The following is a 20,202-nucleotide window of genomic DNA, read 5'->3' on the forward strand; positions in this document are numbered from 1 at the left end:
TCAATGAAACACAAATGCGGTATATGATATTTGTACATGGCGCCACACTTGCGCTCACTTCTGTGCAAGTCTGACCAATGAGGTTATAGATCTCTCTCCTCCTCTCTGTGAATACAGTATGACCAAGGAGGTACTAGGCGAGCTCGCCTATAGTACCTCCTTGGTATGACCTGGGGCCGTTTCATAAAGTTGTTCGTAAAGTTACGAACGACTTACGAGCGACTGGTGATCAGTTCTGATGTGCTATACTTATCAGAATTTCCATAATTTAGCACAAGAACTGATCACCAGTTGCTCGTAAGTTGTTCGTAACTTTACGAACAGCTTTATGAAACACCCTCCAGGAAGGTGGAAAGATCGCCATCTTCCCTTCATCTCCGGTTTGACCCTGAGTGTAAGGGCTCTTCAGAGTGCCGTCGTGCGTCTTTCCATGGATACTGACAACTGTGAGATTAAGAAAAAGTAGAGAATGTGAAATCTTCCCAAACGCACGGTTATAACGCAGACACAAAGCACGAAGGAAATAAACGCGCCGCCTTGTACCAACGCTTGCATTGCAGCATATCAGTATTGTGGAGCATACACTGGATCTACTTTGAGGGAGAAAATTATTTTGAGTATACAGTCAGTCACATGATATACTGCGCAAAACGGCATTCACCGTTGGCCTAGAACAGTGAGAGAGAATATATATATATATATATATATATATATATATGAGAGAGAGAGAGAGAAAGAGAAAGAGAGGAATAGAGACGGGGTATCAAAGAAGATCGTTGGGGTTTTCGGGTGTCACCATCGTGAGGAAAGACAATATTGGGTGACGATCATTACGCCTAACTGCCGATAAATGTCGCGCATGGTCTACTATTATGACGCTACAGTCGCCACTCCAGTGACCGTGAAATCGCCTGTCCCTCCCTTGATCAATACGGAAGACGAGCCGCCCATCAATATCCGTCAAACTGTCTGACCTTTACGTCAGCGCGTCCACGAATCTAATTGATATGGCGCTGCACATACCGGTTTGCGGACGCGCCAACTTAAATGTGTTTATGGTAATTGTTGCAACAAACAGTTTGGGTGATGTACGACGAGTGGAGCTGTCGTAAGCGTCGTGCGTGAGCGAAGCGAACGAATCGCAATTTTTGTGAAGTCACTGATTTGCAAGCAAGGCTCGTGTGTATTGTATTGTCAAAAAACAATCAGCGACGATAATGTGCGAGTTCCCCGGGGAACGAGACAAATCAAGCAAATCGAGTTTACATATCGAATGTCATAAATCTGCGTGGCGGCGTGCCCGATGAAAGACGAAAATAAACCGGCTTAGTTCCTAATTTGTGGCGTTTAAATGATGGCAGTGTGTCGCTTTCTGATGCAATGCAAACGCGACAGCGCGCTCGAGTCTATGCCTAGTTATAATGCCGCCATGATATTTCGAACTGTACGCGTGGACTCATAAATAGGACGTCACTTCGAAGCAGTGCGCACGCGCAACAATTGATCACCTTTTGCTATTAATCAAATCACACCACTTTAATGACGCATATTATTTGCTATATAGCGCAGTCCCCTTAGACCCGATATCATTTTTCATGCCGAGCATGTGGCCTCGATTATCTGAAGATCAATAAGGCTGTTCTTGATATTATCTTGTTTTCGATTTTTGTTTTCAGTCTTTATTATTATTATTATTATATTTTTTCTTTTGGTCCTTTGCTCACCAACCAGCAGTTGGCGTGAAACATTTCATACTGGAAGTTGTCATTCACAACAGTGCTGGTGTTCTGGAGGTCTATGCTCTGTAAGGAAGCACGTGAAGATTCGCCATTATTCCAGTGTGAGCATCGATCCAGGTGATTGATTTGCGCACATCTTTACGTCATTATGCATGACTTCATGGTGGAATTTTATGTTCACATGCGCACTTGATTTGCTGCTGTAGATTTGTCACGATTTGTCAAGATTGAGCGGCTTTGCATATCGCTTTAATAGGAACAACTACGATTCAAACTTAACCCCGCTGTTCTCAAAATGTTCACCATCATGATTTCTCAGCCTCAACGCCATTTTGGATGTCGAGCCCGAAAATGATTGGGCATCAGCTGACAATATCTGCCCGATGTCGAGCCCGTTAGGGGATCCACTCGGGGCTGAGTGGCTGAGTTTTGACGCAAACCGCGTATCGTTTGACCGACTCTTCTCGATCGCTGATGCGCGATGTCGAAGCACCGTCAAGGTCAAGACCCCCTTACGTTCATAGTGGATAGCATCCCGGTGATTGAAGGCCTCGTAACAGTACCCACGCCCGACAAACAACGACCGCCTTGATGAAGATTAGGTATTGCCGATACTTGGGTGTACATCAGAAGAACAAAGAGCGGTTCCCCCTTTGTACATTGCTGGTATTGACACCTGCACTCTCGTGCGCGCAAGCAAGCACTCGCCAGCGCGTTTACCCAGTCCTGCCGTACACACGCGCACTCACGCATACATAGTAATATGCAGAGTTACCGATGACACAGCCTACATGCACCGTGGGTATAATAATAATTGTGCGCGGATTATCTAAACACCTGTAGCGACTTCTGTGTAGTTTATTCGGTATCACCAAAGATAATATAGGGACATACATTTTTTTTTTGAAGTATGAAATGTTCAACAACAATTGGGGGTTAGTAAACGGCCGTAGCAACTGTTGAATTAACTGACATTGAAGTTTTATACACAACAACGGAAAGCTTATTGGTAAGCAATATTCGTCTTACACTCTCCTTTTCGTCCAACTCTACTACACTGTTCTAATATGTTTCATGATGTATGGTATATTGCAGTGTAACACATGTCATATCAAGATTATGATAATCTGATATGACATACTTGCGTTATACTGCAATAAAATCTATTTTATGTTATTTCTTTTTTTTTTTTGGTATCATCTTGCGATCGTGGTCCTTCTTAAAAATCCTTTAAGTTTGTTAGTTTTGGCTGGTTCAGTCAGTAGAACCAGTGCAATCACTCGGGAATCGTTTTGGGGTGGTTCCTTGTTCATATGGATTACGATGTGTTGCCGATTTAAAGGGACATTCCAGACGATTTTCATATTTTCACATCATGGTAGTACATAAATTGACAACTCCATGTATGGATTTGTAGAATTTAGTGTGGTCCTTAGCAGAGAAACAATACTTTGAAAAACCTTAAAACAAATTTAACAAGGATGATGACATAGGAGGTTCACATATTTCAGAAATGTAGCAGTGTAATTCCAGTACAATACCGCTTGCTTGTGAGTTCACCTGTGTATAATCTATGCATGCCTTCTTCTTTTGTTCTGCTTCCTTGAGCCCCAACACATGCATTCTTATGGTGACTCTGCCATGTCATCATCCTTGTTCATTGCAATTTGTTCTAAATTTTGAAAATATTCTCATTCTTCCTCCCAATTATCACAAATTCTGAAACTCTGTCCTCAGTATAACTAATTTATAGTTGTTCAAATGAAAAAATCTGAAAATCATCCGGAGGTCTCCTTTAACATCTATTCAGAATCTGCTGATTCTTACTGCCACTGAATGTTAGGGACCTTTTAGACTCAGCTCTGTGTCTCACGTAAAGCCTGTTGTACCGCTCAAACGTTTCTTCCCGAGCCCGACTGTCGTTGACCTTTTTATCGTTATCATCATCATTGTCATTATCAGTATCACTATCATTATTATTATTAGACGCGTGCGTCAACCTGTCCGGTGAGACTAGCCACATTACGTCATTGTCACGGACCCGTCCGCGTTTTGGCCTCGGTGATTAATAGCCGTCTCCACGATCGCTTTATTCTATTCGTTTCTTGGAATGTGCCTCGAACGCTCAGTGCCCCAGCGCACCGTAGATATGCGATGATTATTTCAGTCATTGGACAGAAAAGGACAAAATGTCTTCGATGACGCATAAATCAACAACAACAAAAAATAATTTTTTTCCTTTTTTTCTAAGAATGTACTGATAGTAGACACCTTAAAGTAAAAATAGATAACGCAGTCGAGTAGGGACGGCAACCTGGGATCAAGCAGCCTTCATTTGATCAAATCCTTTCCCTTCCCTGTTGGGGAAAAGGGATCATTTCGTAGATGACATTCAGCGGCTATAACGGCGTCACTGCTTGTTTTTTTCCCGACTTTTCTGTTCGTAATTATGGCGTCCTTTTCGTACGGAATACAGGCGAAGGAAGTATTTATCCTTCAAAAAGTAATGAAAGGAAATAATAAGAAATTTGTCCGTGATTGTGTGATTTAGTTGACCATGCTTTTGAGGAACCTTCAACAGAGAACTGTTACCCTTGAAAGATGAACAAAATAATGAACAAAACCAAAACATGTAGAAGAGTTGTGTAATCATATACTGTATATAATTAGTTTTATTTGTGTGATTTATTTGTTAATTTGATCCATAAAAAACACAAAAAACTGTAAGGTAAACAAGTGAGGAGAACGTTCTTGCACCCATGTACAATTACTCTTGTAGAAAAAAAAAAAACAGATGGGAGGGCTTGGGTATATAGAACTTGGGTGAGTTAATGATTGTGATGTTGTTTTTTTTTTTTTTCCAGCAATATCCCTAGTGGACGAAATCAAAACGCCGCCTGAACTGCTGAATGAAAGTTTTATCGTAATTAACAAACCAGCAAGTACTTTTTTTTTCTTCTTAACATCGGACAGGCTTCGTAAACGTGACGGATGGACTCCTTTCCTCATTACGTGTCAACCATTATGTAATTATTATATTCATATCTATCCACATATTTCATTTCCCATCGCGCCAGACTTTAACGAAACGAATGGACGCCAGCGTGGTTCACGAGCCCATCGCGGCCGGTATATAACTCTATTACAGAAACGTAAGGGAAAAATTAAATGGTGGGGAAAACATGTTTATATTTCATTTATTTTCGTGGCTAAATATCTCTCACTCTGTCGATATGTATACAAGGCATTCTATTCGAGAGATGGGAGTAAGTCACCATTTGCGTATTTTTTTTTTCACTAACCTCACAAGAAGAGAAGAAAAGAGATAGTGAAAGGGCCGAAGCCGAGTGTAGGTGGACATAAAGAAAGATGAAAAGAGAACAGAGGGAAAGGATGGGAGAACATCAGAGTGAGAGTTCTTTTTTTTCCCCATTTTCATTTTACCTGTATCAGAAGAATGGTCATAACCATCACGTCATTTGTAACACGATTAAAGCGTTGCCATGGCAATAGCAAATCAACGTGGAATCTTAATATCTCCTCGCCGAAGCCACTTTTCACAAAGGCCTTTCGTTCGGGAATTTCGTTTTCCCAGCGTCAGGTTTGGCGTCAGGTCTGAGTATAACAAAAGCATTCAAACCATCGTTTGAACTTTGGTAGCTCCATGGTTTGAACCATCGATTGAACCGACAAAGAATTCACCATCTTTTTAAAAAGAAACGTTGTCTTTATCTCACTCCCTCCTCCTCGTACGTCCCTTATACACGCACTCACAACACAAAGTAATGATGTAGTGATGTGGTGATTTGATTGCGACTGCAATGATCAATTTATAGTGGATATTGAAAGCAGTGTTCAACATTTCAGGTTTTTTTTTAAAGATAAAATATTGTGGACTCAAGATGTGCGATGACGTTGAAATAGAAAACAAAAAAGAAACCTTACAACTACATAAGTTTTAAATATTTGTGTTGCCACTTTCTATTATGATGAACGTAATCACCATTATACCCATCATGCTATAATCATAATGTGACTAGCAACTAATTGTTTGGTAGAAATGGGAAGAAAATCCGATATGGCAATATCTTCTTGTTTGTATATTCTCTTGTATAATGTTTGATTTTCCCCTTTTGATCGTAGATAAGTAGAACACGGAGTGAATATTCCATGTTGCTCTGTATTTCGTGATTTATTGATAGAGAAAGATTTATTGCATTGTAACAATCAATGGACGAGTCCTGATGTCTGTGTATACATGATGATTACATAAAAATCACAAAATATAGCCAGTGTCTGTTCGTGTACAATTTGAGTAAAACATACCATTCTTTCTTATCTTCTTGATTAGGACTTATCGTGTATATCAGTATTTATACTTTTCCTTTAAAACTAGGTTGCTACCGTTCCGTGTGGATTATCGAACGGTTTGCGGCTCGGGTTTGATCGCGGGTGGTTCTTTGTTTCGGAAATCCCCGCTTTCTCCTTTTTTTTTTTTTATTCTCTCTCGGATTCCCGCAGAAAATAATGTGAACACGACTCCAGTTATTTTATTATTATTTTCCCTCCGTTTGCGTTTCCCTCGCTATTAAGATGATGTCGTGTCTGTGGAGTATAAGTACACGAGTCCTGGCGGGAAACACAGCACTTGCCTCGGCTTGTTTAAGTGGATCACAAATCGTACAAATCTAATTCCCCTCAGAAATTCTCAAACCCCCTGTATTTCCTTTTTGGCTGTTCTCTTTCAAACCCGCGCCGTCATCTCGGTGCTTTCTTATCCTCTGCAGCGAATTTGAATTTCTGAGCAAATACTTCGAATCCCATTAATTTAAGGGACGCAGTGATCGCCGTGTGCGCATTGCACTTTCTTCGCCGGGGTCACAGTGTGTATATCTTTATGCCCTGATATGATGCAAATCTGACGAACGAAAATTTGCCTAATTCCTTTCCCCCTATTTTGGGGCGAATTTGCTTTAATTGGATGCCGTGATTTGGTGTTGTCGCCATACTTGCATAGCGCTGATTCATCATGGGGCGCCGTGGGATGGGGTGGGGGGGGGGGGGAGGGAGGAAGAGTTCATGGTGGAAAACGAACAAAGAATGTGCGAGAGGGGTCAAATCCTCGTCGGTTCAAATTTTGACGAAAACGAAAGTTGCATTGATGTGATTTTAGATCACTTTGGCTGGAGTGATATTATTTCAACAAAACAAACAAAAAATCCAAAGCCCTTCTGGAACAATGTAAATTAATATTTAAAGAAAATAGAAATCGCCATAAAATGACAGGGATCAATGAAAGATCACAGCAATTTGGCGCAAAGTTCGTTTGTGAATATCTCCTATCTGATTAATTGTCATTACCCTTGTGCTGTCGATCTATTGTGGATTTATAGTGCAAAGCGTGGCCGGTTTGATTGAATGCCCTCGAAATTAGCCCACGCCCAAGTCCAACATTGATGAACATGACACACTATAGGGGGTTTCACACCGAGCTTTACGTACTGTTGCGTAGAGTTGCGTAGTGTTGCGTAGTGACTACGCAACACTACGCATCTGTATGCTGTGAGTACGCAACTCTACGGAAGAGTACGCCGAGGTACGCAAAATACGTACGCGAGATGTACGCAAAAAATTAAACATGTTTAATTTTTTCGCGTACCCTCCGCGTAGAGCACTGATACGCAGGTTTTACGCAAGTCTACGCAACCCTACGCAACTGTGCGCCATTTATACGCAACAGTACGCAATCAAACCGTGTTCACACGAAGGCACTTTTTCGGCTCGCGTATGACTTGGCGTAGTGTTGCGTACTGTTACGTAGACATTTGCGTAGACTTGCGTAGATCTGGCGTACATTTACGTAGGGTTGCTTACAACTGCGTAGGCAATTATTATTGGTGAAGATTTGGCATTCCAATGTGATCCATGTTTAAAAACTGCATGATATTATTCATCCCACTCGACTCTGAATGGCTGGTGAATGTATCTTCCTGTGCTCTTCGAGTCTTCATTATCTTTTGTAGGCCTAATGACTGCAAAAGGCCGAAAGGGAAGAGCAAATTGCTGTGGTAGGTGCGAGAGTTCTTCTCCTGCTCATTTTTACATACCTCTACTGATCAAGATGCAGACAATTTGCCAGCACTGTTTGAACTAATCTGGCAATGAAGCTCCAGCGGGAAGTTCCCTATAATAATCACCGAAGTAGAGGAAACAGAACGTGCTTCCAGACTTATTTTAACTGACCAAGAAAAGGTACACGTTCTAATGGAGTGGGTTCAATAGCACCCGATGCTCTATGATAAGGCTCGTGAAGACTATAAAAAGGAGGCTAAGAAGCTGCTGTATCAATCATCAAAAAACCAAAAAAATGGAGATTGGGGTAGAAGGTATGCTACAGTATAGTGATCAACCAGGCTAGCGCACGCAGACATGGGTGAAAACTCAACGAGACAAAGTTGGCAAGCTAGTAAAGATTTCTGGAGGAGCTCAGGGAGAATCAGTATAAGGACATGTTGTCTCCTCATGTTATTGGTGGCTTGAATGCCCAATAAGGTAGAGGAAGCTACTGCAATTGCAAGTGTCATTTAATCACACTGATCTAAATGATGGGTATCTCATCTTCCCATGGCACCATGAGGTAGTTCCTTTTCTGCTCTGCTTGTGTTGCCATGCTATGTACAGTTGTTCCATGTCTGGCAGGAGCTTGCTGTACGTATCTCTACGAACCTGAAGTTAATTCATGATAATGCTGCTGGTCATCTCAATCAAGTGAAGATTATTGCAAGTTTGAAGCTATATAGGTTCTAAAGATTTCCTGAAATTTTTATCTTATTGTGTAATTCTCGGTGCATGTCGTGTCAGGAGTTTATTGAACGCTTGTGGCTTCATTCACGTGAAATTGAATAAATGAAGAAACATTGTCGGCATGCAGTGTTTTTCATCAGTTGTTCGTATTGCCCCTTGGTCGCCGCTGGATCCGAGATTTGGCCCACACACTTCTTAAAGGGAAGGTAAACCCAAAGAGCAATGTGGATTGAGTGAAAGCAGCAACATTAGTAGAACGCATCAGTGAAAGTTTGAGGAAAATTGGACAATCGATGCAAAAGTTATGAATTTTTAAAGTTTTTGGTGTTGGAACCGCTGGATTAGGAGACTACTAGAGGATATGACGTATGAGTGGACAAAAATACAAAGAAAATATAAAGGAAATTCAACAAAAATTCACTTTTCTAGAATTATGAAAGAGCAATGGACCAACCGCTTTCAGAAAGCAGGGGGAATAATTGCTACCCTTAACATAATGTCAATATCAAGTTGACGGAATTTGTAATTTTCATGAAAAATGGATTTTTGTAGAATTTTCTTTATATTTTCTTGGTATTGTTGTCCACTCATACGTCATAACCTCTAGTAGTCTCCTCGTCCAGCGGTTCCAACACCAAAACTTTAAAAATTCATAACTTTTGCATCGATTGTCCGATTTTCTTCAAACTTTCACTGATGTGTTCTACTAATGTTGCTGCTTTCACTCAATATACATTGCTCTTGGGGTTTATCTTCCCTTTAATTCGGATTCTTGCAACATCTTATTTTCTTCTCTTTTCTCATTTTTGCAAAACGTTCGTATTCATGGTAATGCGGTTTCTAGGACAGCTAAATGCTGGAGAACTGAAGGTACCAGCAATGGATTTAACCTTCCCACCACATCATGTTTGAACAGCAGGCAATTAGTGGAATAAGAAGCAGAAGGCTATGCTGAAGTAGCTTTGCAGTTACATTAATTTGTGCATACGCCTGCAGTACGCAACTTCCCGCAACTGTAAGCAAGTCTACGCGGCCTGTACGCCCGACCTACGTTCATGTACGCAGCTCTACGCCCGCTACACGCCGAATACGCTACGTTGATACGCGCTTCCTACGCAACCATACGTAACCCTACGCTGAGACTACGCAAATCCTGCGCGGATCATCACAATTATTTTTCATGAGTACGCAGCCGATTTCGGCGTAGTCGCTACGCAACTCTACGCAACTCTACGCAAAGCTTGGTGTGAAACCCCCTTATGCGGTCATAGAACTATACGCAGAGTGCTCTCAAATCACGTGCAGCCATGTTCCCGATAACCCAATAAGAATATTGATCAAAAGTGAACAAAGCGACATGGGTGTCAGATCCAACACACCCGAACATACCGTGACAAACCAATTATATCATTTGCCACATTAATCCATTACTTGTATCTGACGCACGCAGCATCGGCCTCCCCCTCCCCCTCTCTCCCTCTTCTCCTCTCTTTGTTGGAGCGAGGGGAGGGTATGTCGCCTGTCACCTATATTGATAATATCACTTGTCAAACCGCGATGCTTGTCGAAGGAACGTGATATCAAATCATCCTCTGATAAGATACGTGTATCGCATTGTCTGCAGTAATCTTATTTCTATCGTCCAATGAGATTATTCCGCATGGTTTTGAAGCTTTGTTAAGAAAACGTTCGTCAGCCCGGTAATAATGTCGTCTTGTTGACTCACTTGATATCATTTGGCCGTTTCGGTCTTCTCTGCAAGATACTTAAGCTACTTTATTTTTTATTTTTTCAAGACTTCTTCCATCGTCTTGCCATCTTCGCTGTCTAACTTCTCTTTTCCTATCCACAGGTAATTTCTACGCCTAGTTGACGAAAAAGATTTCGAGGAACGACGAGCAAAAAAGGATTAGCTACACAACGACAGCACCGGCCAGCTAAGAGACCGCCCTGCATGCGAGGGGACGTAAGGCCCGAATCCAATTTGTGTCGTGGCGCAGCGCGCTGCCATCTCCTGAGACTTTGTGCGCAACGAACCAGTATGGATACCTGACACAGTGCATGGTTTTCCTCGATCGAGCACCACTCCGGTAAGTCACAAATTGTGTATATGATATACAATGTGTATGTTTAATATTGTACACACATATTTTTTCCCCTTGTTTTGGGGGAAGAAATAATCATTCATTGGACAAAGAATGAATAATATATACCAATCATGGAATATAGTAGTCATGTATGCACAAATAGAAAATCATTTAAGTGAAAGTTGGGGGAAAATCGGACAATCGACGCAAAAGTTTTGAATTTTTAAAGTTTTGATGTTGGAACCGCTGAATGAGGAGACTACTAGAGGTCATGACGTTTGAGTGGACAACAATACATAAAATATATAAAGACAATTCAACAAAAATTCACTTTTCTTGCATTATGGAAGAGCACTTGTTTGACTAACCGCATTCAGAAAGCAGGGGGAATAACCATTGCTACCCTTAACATATGTCTGTGTTAGTTAATGGAATTTGTAATTTTCATGAAAAATAATTTTGTGGAATTTTCTTTATTACCCATTCAATCAAATTATTGAGAACAAAATGCAGGGGACCGCGACCTTAAGCAGAAGCTCGATTTTGATGACGACCTCAAAGAATACATAAGTTGTGTTCGTATCGTTACAAATAATTTCATTTGCCGGGTGGGGATGAATCCATCAAGAATGCATCAGTGCAAGGGTGAGTTAGAGTGCGTGTCTGGAGTTGCAGCTTAAGTATTTTATTGCGTTATTATTCTGTGTAAGGATGGTATAGTATGTACAGTGAGTCAAAAAAAAGAAAAAGAAAAGAAGGATTGAGCGAATTAAAACATATATTGATCAGTATATGTGTTAAATCGACTGGAATATATTCGCCTCCAGCAGCACCTGTAAAGCACGTGGAGAAAATGCGTAATTGCCGTGCATAATTATCAGCAATCGCTTGTAAGAAGTTTGAAAAGATAAAAATATCGATGTCCAGTAGAGGGGGAAGAAAGCTCAACCACCCCACCCCTTTCACTTTGTACAGAAATCAACTTCTATGTATATATGACGCATCTATATACATACACATATGTTTATATATATATATATATATATATATATATATATATATATGAATCGCGTAGCAAAAACCTTTTATGACAAGCATCAGACTATAATCGCCAATAAGGATTTCCACACGGATCAAACGCTCTGCTTACGATAGAGTGCTCGATTTGACGTCATCAGCCGCGTGGCTAACAACGATCTGGCGGCGTTATCCTCCGGGCGTCTGATATTTCGTGTCAGATGCTCGAATCAAGTCGCCCCACCTCACAAGTACACTTACTACCTCAAGCAGAAGTACCTTCTTCGTCATTTTACTCCTCTCCGCGGATGATTTACTAAGATCGTTGATTTCTCCTCAAAAGAGAGGAGAAAAAAAATGAAACGGAGAAGGGAAAAAAAATCGCGCAATTACCGTCGAGTCACGCGGGATACTCGAAGACGATGATACGAAGATACGTTATTGATAATTACTCCATGACAGATGACCTTCGTGATTTTTGATGCGTGGTAGTGGTCTCATCGCGATCACCGTGGCAACGGCTCGGGCTTTTCCATGACGATGGAAGCTTTCTTGCTCGATACCTACTTGTCATGTAACTAAAGCCATCAGACTGGCGCCTCTTTGGTTTTCAATGACGCACTCAGCAAAGGTGCTCTGGGATAGGGCTTCCGAACAAGAACGAAGTAAAAGATCGTGAAAACGAATGCAGCTTCGAAATCCAGTGTAAAATATCTCGGCGGGACTCGACTAACAGTTCAGCCTGTAGTGATATCACATTATTAATGATCATCGCATTGTTTAGAACATGAAAGTAGATAAAAAAAAAAGCAAAACATTTTAAACCTGTGTATACCCCTCTGAAAACCAGCCTTTGGCTGACGAGTGTGTTTAACCCCATGAGCACTGATGAGTGGAAAGTACAGAATTGAATTGAATCGAAAAACCTTCGCTATCTTGAATGGATGCCGGACGACGCCTAAAAGCGAAAGTCGACGTGAAGAATTGCCGTTCAAGACGGAGCTCGAGTGTGAAAACTCCGAGGCGTGGCCAAGCCATAAAGGCCGGTCGTTCTGCCCAACTGTTTGGACATCGCCCATTTCAGTCACGTTGCCAGTGATCTCAAGTGTGAGTCCCTGAGAGAGATAAGGAGAGAGAGGGAAAGAGATGGAAAGCTATCACAACTGTCAGGTGGTACAGCACGTGCTCTATTTGGATGCAGAAGATGCTGCAGCGTGAGTGGAAACAAGAAATCGAGAAACGCCAGCGACATTCGTACTGGAATCAAAAAGATTCACCTGGAGAAAATATATTTTCTTATGATTTAGCACTTGCTATATTTCGCAGTGAGAAAGAATATCATTCCAGTTTACTAAATGGTGGTACTGCACGTCGGTAACAAGGCGTAAAAGCAAACAGGATGCCCCCCCCCCCATTTTGTTTTGTTTTTTTTTTTTTTTTTAGTAACTTTTGCTCCGGCGAGCTCTTCTATGAAGACTCTGTATAGGGGCTTACTGTGATTGGTATCACATTAAGCGGATCAGCTGTGCCGCTCCGCCCGTGGTTATAATTGTATCGATTTTGGTGGCAATAGTAAGTGTCATTGTTAACCTTGCCGTGAATAGGCACGGGTCCTCAATGAAATGAGGCAGGTTTTTGGTATCAAGCAAACCTTCGTGACACATCATTCGCGCTCGCGGTAATCCACAGGGATGGACGTCTTACGCTATATACCTATACAACCCGACGACGCACGTGTGCAAGTGGTAGTACTGTTCTGTGTGTTATGAAAACATTCTGCGAACGATAACGGAGATATTACGGAGTGTTGAATAAAGAGGTTCCTGACTTCTGACTTCTACCGACGCGACCGATACGTCCACAAAATCTCTTTTATAGGAGAAACGTCAAGTACCACTTCACATCAGTCAATAAACGCGTGAGTATCCCATTGTCTTGCTATATCAACAACATTACTTTACTATTGAGAGTGCGTGATTTAGTAAGTCATGGAATTCATGCTAATTTACAACATCAGCACTGCGATATATTCATCAATTATAGCGTTCATTGTCTTCTTCTTATTCTCGCATCCTTGAATAAAGTGAACGGATTAGAAAAAAAAAATGTATTTTTGATACATCACCCAAGCGCTATTTAAGTACAGAACGTATACAAAGTACGAAGATGTTTTGTATAATATAAGTACTATTTCATGTCAGGAAGTTGTGGTCTGACATCGATATCGTTTCCCAGAAATGTGTAGGAATGTGTATTATTTTTTTTCCAGGAGTTTAAAGGTAGCATTGACAGTGCCTGTGCAAAATATGTAATATCGTATACGAAGAGGATACGCGAAAGAACGAGGATTACCCAGGCAGGTACAGCAGGTGAACTTCCCACATCTCGATTTCCCCATGTATTGAACACGGCGGAACATAACATGGTGATATATTGTGTCTCCGTATAGTTCATTGTGCACGAAGTGCATCGGAAAGCCAGCTCCTGCCATCCTAATTGATGAGTTCCTATAGCACAGAGCAGGTTTCCTCAAGTTATAAGTATAGGGGAAAAAATCCCTTCTCTTTATGTGTGGACCGGAGTAAATGGAATGGCATTTTGGAATGTAGGGCATCCTCTTGACTCCCGAACCATCCGGATTATACCGTGGTCACGCCATCTTGTCTGTATGGAGGACAAGGGAGCAGAGGGGGTGTCGGGAAGGGGAGTGGTGTTTGAACCCTATAGGGAGGCGGATCTTTGCTCTGTTATTCACCAGTGGCAGCAGCGCGTGGAGAACCATAGAATGAAGGAGATTCGTCAAGGGCAACACTTATTATTGCTCAGCGAACTCTTCACACACATCTGTCTTTTTTGTTTTGTTTTTTCTTCTCCCTCGTCTTTCTACTGCGAATTTATTTTTTTCACTCCAGTGGTAGAGGAGAGGCAGAGTCAAGTCCATGGAATGAGCAAAGAATGGAGTCATCAGGGACTGGGCCTGCGGTAAGTGGGGCAGGCTGACAGGGGGTGTCTGCCGACAGTCGTCGGGTCACCGCCCCGCCCGAACAATGTCACCGTTTACCCTCCTCTCTGACCGCAGACAAAGGTGTGCCGTTCGAGGAAAAACCCCCAACTCGCATTCCAACCCGACTGACCTCACCAGCAGTCCCTAGTCTGCGCGTTACAGACCCGTTGGAACGGAGTAATGACACCAGGCAATATTTTACGCGCATTCAAAATGGCGTCATTTCGTTTTCATGACGTTTTACGTGTTGTTCCAGGATCTTCGGCGTCCTTATCATTGAGATCATCAGCTGCTGGACGTTTTTTTTTTTTTTTTCGGTTCCTCCGACTTGGAATCTTTGTCTAGTTTGATTACCCATCCTGTAGGCCTATACTTTGATCACTGTTGAATGAAGTGCGTGCCAAAATGGCATAATAATAAATCATAACAGTAGGTGTATAGGCCTAAGCCAGAACGTCTTATAAAAGCCACGAAAGACGGCATCGGCGCCCTAGTATCGGCGAAGTTCGAGTATACACGTGACACCTCTCCTGATGTCCAGGTGGGTATTACGTGGGAAATAGGGGAATCCGTGAATGTCGCAACTCACTGGAATGACCACTAATGTTCCTTTCTCGTTCTCGTTCGCAAGAATGTCCACACGGTTACTGTTCTTCTGGTTGTCGATATTTTTGTTTTTGAAATTAATTCAATGTTATCAATGTGTCTGAATCACCTAAGCAGGAGCAGTGTCCTTTCTGAGCAATGGACTACTTTGAATTGTTCTTGTTCTATGACCTGTTTTTTCTTCTTCTCTTAAAAGATTTTGGACGTCTTCTCCTCGTCATAACATTTTTGTTCTTCTTCCTTTTGGTACTTAGGCTTATTGTATCTTACGATGTTATGAAAATGCGAAGTAGATGAAAAAAGGTGTAATTCGGTGCGTTGTCTGGCTGGGATCACGACGATATAACTGACTTCACTTGTCTCCGCTGGATTATGGCTACCGCACAACATTTACTGAAGATCAAGCATTCGTTTACATGGTACGTCAAACGTTTGCATTGACACGACAAGTTGCAAATGCAGTTTCATTTTTAAAGTCGTCAAAATCCGTGGCCAATGATGGTAGAAACAGTAGATCTTCTTGCAGAAGTTATTCCTGGGTTCCTTTTAACCCCGGTGTCCATCGATAGAAACAGGCGAATATATTGACGGTCTGCGATACCAAACTAGCTTGCTGGTCCGCTGTGCTCCTCCGTGGCTGGTTCTTTGTACGTGGTGGTATTATCTCCATTGTCATCACTGCGGGGTTATTTCTGTACACAAGGCCCTACTTTCTTTCCAACAATCCTTTTCGGATCGGTTTTTGGGCAGTGTTTTTCCTTCTCTTTCTCTCCTCCTTCCCCTTTCTGTCTCTCTCGCCTCCATTCTTCTTGCTCCTCTTCTCCAATGTGCTCGTTTACTCTTTGTATTTCATGATTGTAAATAACGGAGACTTGTTCAATCGAACGCGCGCCCGTCTCGTATCTACTCGTCGTTGAGCTGCGGTGAGAAGACGAAAGAACAAACGAGACCCTCTTTTCAATGACCGCGTCCCCGAATTCCACCGTCGCACAAAAGGGGGATTCAGTGCTGTAATTATCATTGGAGGTTTTATTATACTCCATGCCATTTGCTGTATCACTCTTTTTTCTTCGTGCCAAATCTCTTTATCCGAATCTCAAACCAAACGAGAGGTGTATTTTACCAATACTCCATCAGCTCCGCCACGTTCTCTCCCCCAACCAATTTCTTGTTCACTGCTGTATGGATTTCTGCGAATTTCGATTCGCTCATCGAGTTGAAATCATACGGTGTCCATTCTTGCTGTTATTTGCTTCTAGAATATTGTTAATGCCGCCTTGCCTGAGGCTAACTCGATCGGCCAGCCTGATGGTCGTCAGGGAGCTGGAGTATTGATAGCATGTTTGCATGCTTTGTCTATACGGCGTTTTGACGTAGAGGGTTCATGAGAGGGTTAAAGAATTCCTGCTCTCCTCTCATTAGATTCATCTTTCTTTTCACGTGAAACACTAGCAAACGGCGAAACGTTGCTCAAATCTCATCGCCAGATGCCGAAGGCAGTCGAGTTTCTGGCAATGTCACGGAGATCCGATTCTTTCTGCCGTGTCATGTGATGACGTTTCGTACCTGTTAAAAGATCATCCCCATACCGGCATGGCGCCAAGTGGTTGAGAGGATGTACCGCTGATGATTTCGGAGAGAGAGAGAGAGAGAGAGAGAAAGGGGGGGGGGGGGGAGGTTGGAGGGGGAGGGCTGACTTCAATCAAGGCTTGTTGCCAAATTGAAATCATTCCTCAAGATCTCTTCGCGTCGAGGTATCAGCTTTTACTGGTTATCGTGATGCGATTCAAATCGATATTTCTATAGCATTCGTCGAGTCACGGAGGAAAATACGAACAAAAAGGAAAATAACAAAAAACAAAAGAAACGTTGGATAGAAGTTGGATCGCACTTGAAAGCGTTGGCCTTTAATTCTCATACTTGTGGAGATGACTCTTGCCAGCGAAGCCAGACTTCGTGTGGGGATTGAGGGAGTTCGTTGGAGGCATTCGGAAATGTTGAATCGTTCGCACGGGACGGCCAGGGTGCGGTCTGAGCATCCGGAGCCTCGACTCCCAACTTCCGATTGTAATATTGCCACGGGGGGACCTCAAACCTTATAGCTAATCGGCCACTCCTTCCAATGACCAGCCTTTCTCCCCATTCATCACATGAAAAGAGAGTTTGCCCTCTTCAACAAAACACCCACGCCTTTTCTCTCCTTCAAGCTCCATCGATCGGCCAGGAGCTTGCGCGCAGTCGAGTCCTGCGCTGGTCAGTGACCTCTCCCAGGCTAGGAGATCCAGGGACGTCGATTCGGTTTTCGAGAGTACCTGGGGATTTCGTAGTCTGCTGCACCCAGTCTCCAGGCTGAATGATGTTTTTGCGCGCGCGCACTTACACACACACACACACACACACACACACAAAATGGGATGGAAACGTAATGTTTAATCACATTGATTACTTCTCGTCCAGTTCAAGTTTGATTTCGCACGCATCTTTGCTGTAGTGAGGAGTTTGCTGTAATTATTATCACAATTACAGCCACAGATCTGGGCCCCATTTCATAAAAAAAGTTGATATGATAGCAACTCTTGCTGGAATGGCAATTGTCATAGTAACGACAAGAATGTAGCTTCCTGATTGGCTGTTGCTATTGGAAGTTGCCATTCCAGCAAGATTTGCCATCCTAACATCTTTTATGAAACGGGGCCTAGAATTCTTTTATCTTCCAATATCGTATCTGCTGTATGTCGTTACTGGTTGTATGCAATACTTATTTCTGGGTATAAAAACAGTTGTGGATGTTTGATGTCATGAGATAACGTCATTTCGAAAGAGAGTATGTGGCTAAGAGTAAGCAAAAACAATGTTCATTGCAAAGAGATGGGCATCCAAGTGTACGTGCATCTGTTTACAGATTGGTGATTCTAATGAATCACACGCTATGATAAAAAACACTAATCTTTGTGGACGAATGACGTAAATGTAAGGGGGGGGGGGTGGTGGATGAGAATCGATGAATTGTATTGTTTGATGAATACACAAACCGTTCAATCATGGAGCTAGCTCCGTTGTTCCATCAATCAATCAATCAATCAGTGAAAGTGAAATAACAGTTAATGAAACGCAGAAGGAATAAACAAAAACGAATGAAAAACCATACAATAACTCATTGAATGCACGGAATACAAGAGCAACCCAAGCACAAATTAAGCTATCATCTTTGAGACCACTGGCGATGTAATGGAACTAATAATCACTCAGAATCTATTTGTATACATAACATTCACAAAATGATATGAAAATTGGATAGGATGTTGTTTTTTCGAAATCTTTCTAGTCAGTATTCAATAAATTATAGACAATAGTCTTTCTTGTATTCAGGTATTCAATTTACTACACATTCCATAAACCCGGTATCTACAATGTATCTGAACTTCCCTCCCAGTGAGGTCCCGTTGTGGCTCAATGGATTCTCAGTCGTGAAGTCCCCGGTTCGAATCTTCTCCCAAACAGGACTCCTCATTCTTTCTACCTAGTCCGTCGGCCGCGTGTCCAATAGCAGCTTCTTCATAGAGTGGCCAGGTAAAAATGAATCCAAGCACAATCACAAACCATTGTCATTCTCATTTGCAATGATATAGCGGGCAAGCGGTCGGTACTGAGTGGTGCAACGTGCGTCAAACGTCCCTCAGCATGTTCCGAGAAAAAATAGGAGTGTCTACGAGACGTCAATGCCAGTGTCAATTCATTGCCAAGGATATCGCCTGTCCATACGCATCGTGCGATGTCGTCGCGTAAGCGCAGAGTCATGGAGTTGTCACGTTGGATGTAGTCTCGCCTTCAGACTTTTTAATGTTCTTTTTTGCCTATAGTTGGCAGTAGGGGTGTTTGTGCATGTGTGTCTGTTGTACCGGCTTCTTACGATTTTTCCCCAAATTCATGTAGTGATACATATCCTAAATTGCAGTATTACATCAGCACGTAGAGGATTACCGATACCAGACGCGCTTTATTGAAAGTATAATTCACTGAGCAATTCTATTTATCATCATGAGATTGTGATTTTTGTTTTTGTTTTTAGCTCACCTGAGCCAAAGGCTCAAGTGAGCTATTGCGATTGCCCTTCGTCCGGCGTCCGTCGTGCGTCGTCCGTCGTCCGTCGTGCGTAAACTTTTTACATTTTCATCTTCTTCTTGAAAACCCCAAGACCGATTTCCATCAAACTTCGCAGGTAGCATCCCTAGGGGGTTAGGAACTCAATTTGTTAAAATGGGCACCATGCCCCACCCAGGGGGCCCCAGGGGCGCCCAAACCCCCCAAAATTAAGGAATCTGTAAAAATCTTCTCCTCTAGAACCAGAAGTGATAGAGCTAAGTTAATACTATGAGTTAGTACATTGATGACTGTAGTTTCAAGTTTGTTCATGGCAGAATCTGGGGTGCCCCCCCTTGGGACCCAGGGGAGGGGGGTGGGAAGTGGTCCTAATGGGGCCTAAATTGTACATTTTCATCTTCTTCTTGAGAACCTCATGACCCATTTTCACCAAACTTGGCAGGTAGCATCCGTAGGGGGTTAGGATCTCAATTTGTCAAAATGGGCACCATGCCCCACCCGGGGGCCCCCAGGGGGCCCGAAACCCCCCCAAAATGAAGAAATCTTTAAAAATCTTCTCTAGAATCAGAAGTTATAGAGCTAAGATAATACTATGAGTGTGTACATTAATGACTGTAGTTTCAAGTTTGTTCATAGCAGATCCAGGGGTGCCCCTCTTGGGGGGGGGGGGGGGGAGGTTGGGAAGGTCCAAATGGGGGCCTGAATTGTACATTTTCATCTTCTTCCTGAAAACCTCATGATGGATTTTCGTCAAACTCGGCAGGTAGCATCCCTAGGGGGTCAGGATCTCACTTTATCAAAATGGGCACCATGCCCCACCCAGAGGGCCCCAGGGGGCCCCAAT

At 42.5% G+C, this 20,202-nt stretch overlaps 1 protein-coding gene across 4 annotated transcripts in view; it reads left to right on the plus strand.

The window, feature by feature from the left end:
* LOC140230001 (uncharacterized) overlaps positions 1 to 20,202 on the plus strand; it is a 132,493-nt gene that overhangs the window by 55,572 nt on the left and 56,719 nt on the right. For 3 of the 4 annotated variants that reach the window (XM_072310204.1, XM_072310207.1, XM_072310206.1), the window contains exon 2: positions 10,396 to 10,633. The exons of the other annotated variant lie outside the window; for it this stretch is intronic. The gene's annotated coding sequence lies outside the window, so the exon portion shown is untranslated. The remainder of the gene's footprint in view (positions 1 to 10,395; positions 10,634 to 20,202) is intronic. 4 annotated transcript variants of the gene reach the window in all.

The sequence above is a fragment of the Diadema setosum genome, chromosome 6 (assembly GCF_964275005.1).
Source record: "Diadema setosum chromosome 6, eeDiaSeto1, whole genome shotgun sequence".
NCBI classification, from domain to species: domain Eukaryota; kingdom Metazoa; phylum Echinodermata; class Echinoidea; order Diadematoida; family Diadematidae; genus Diadema; species Diadema setosum.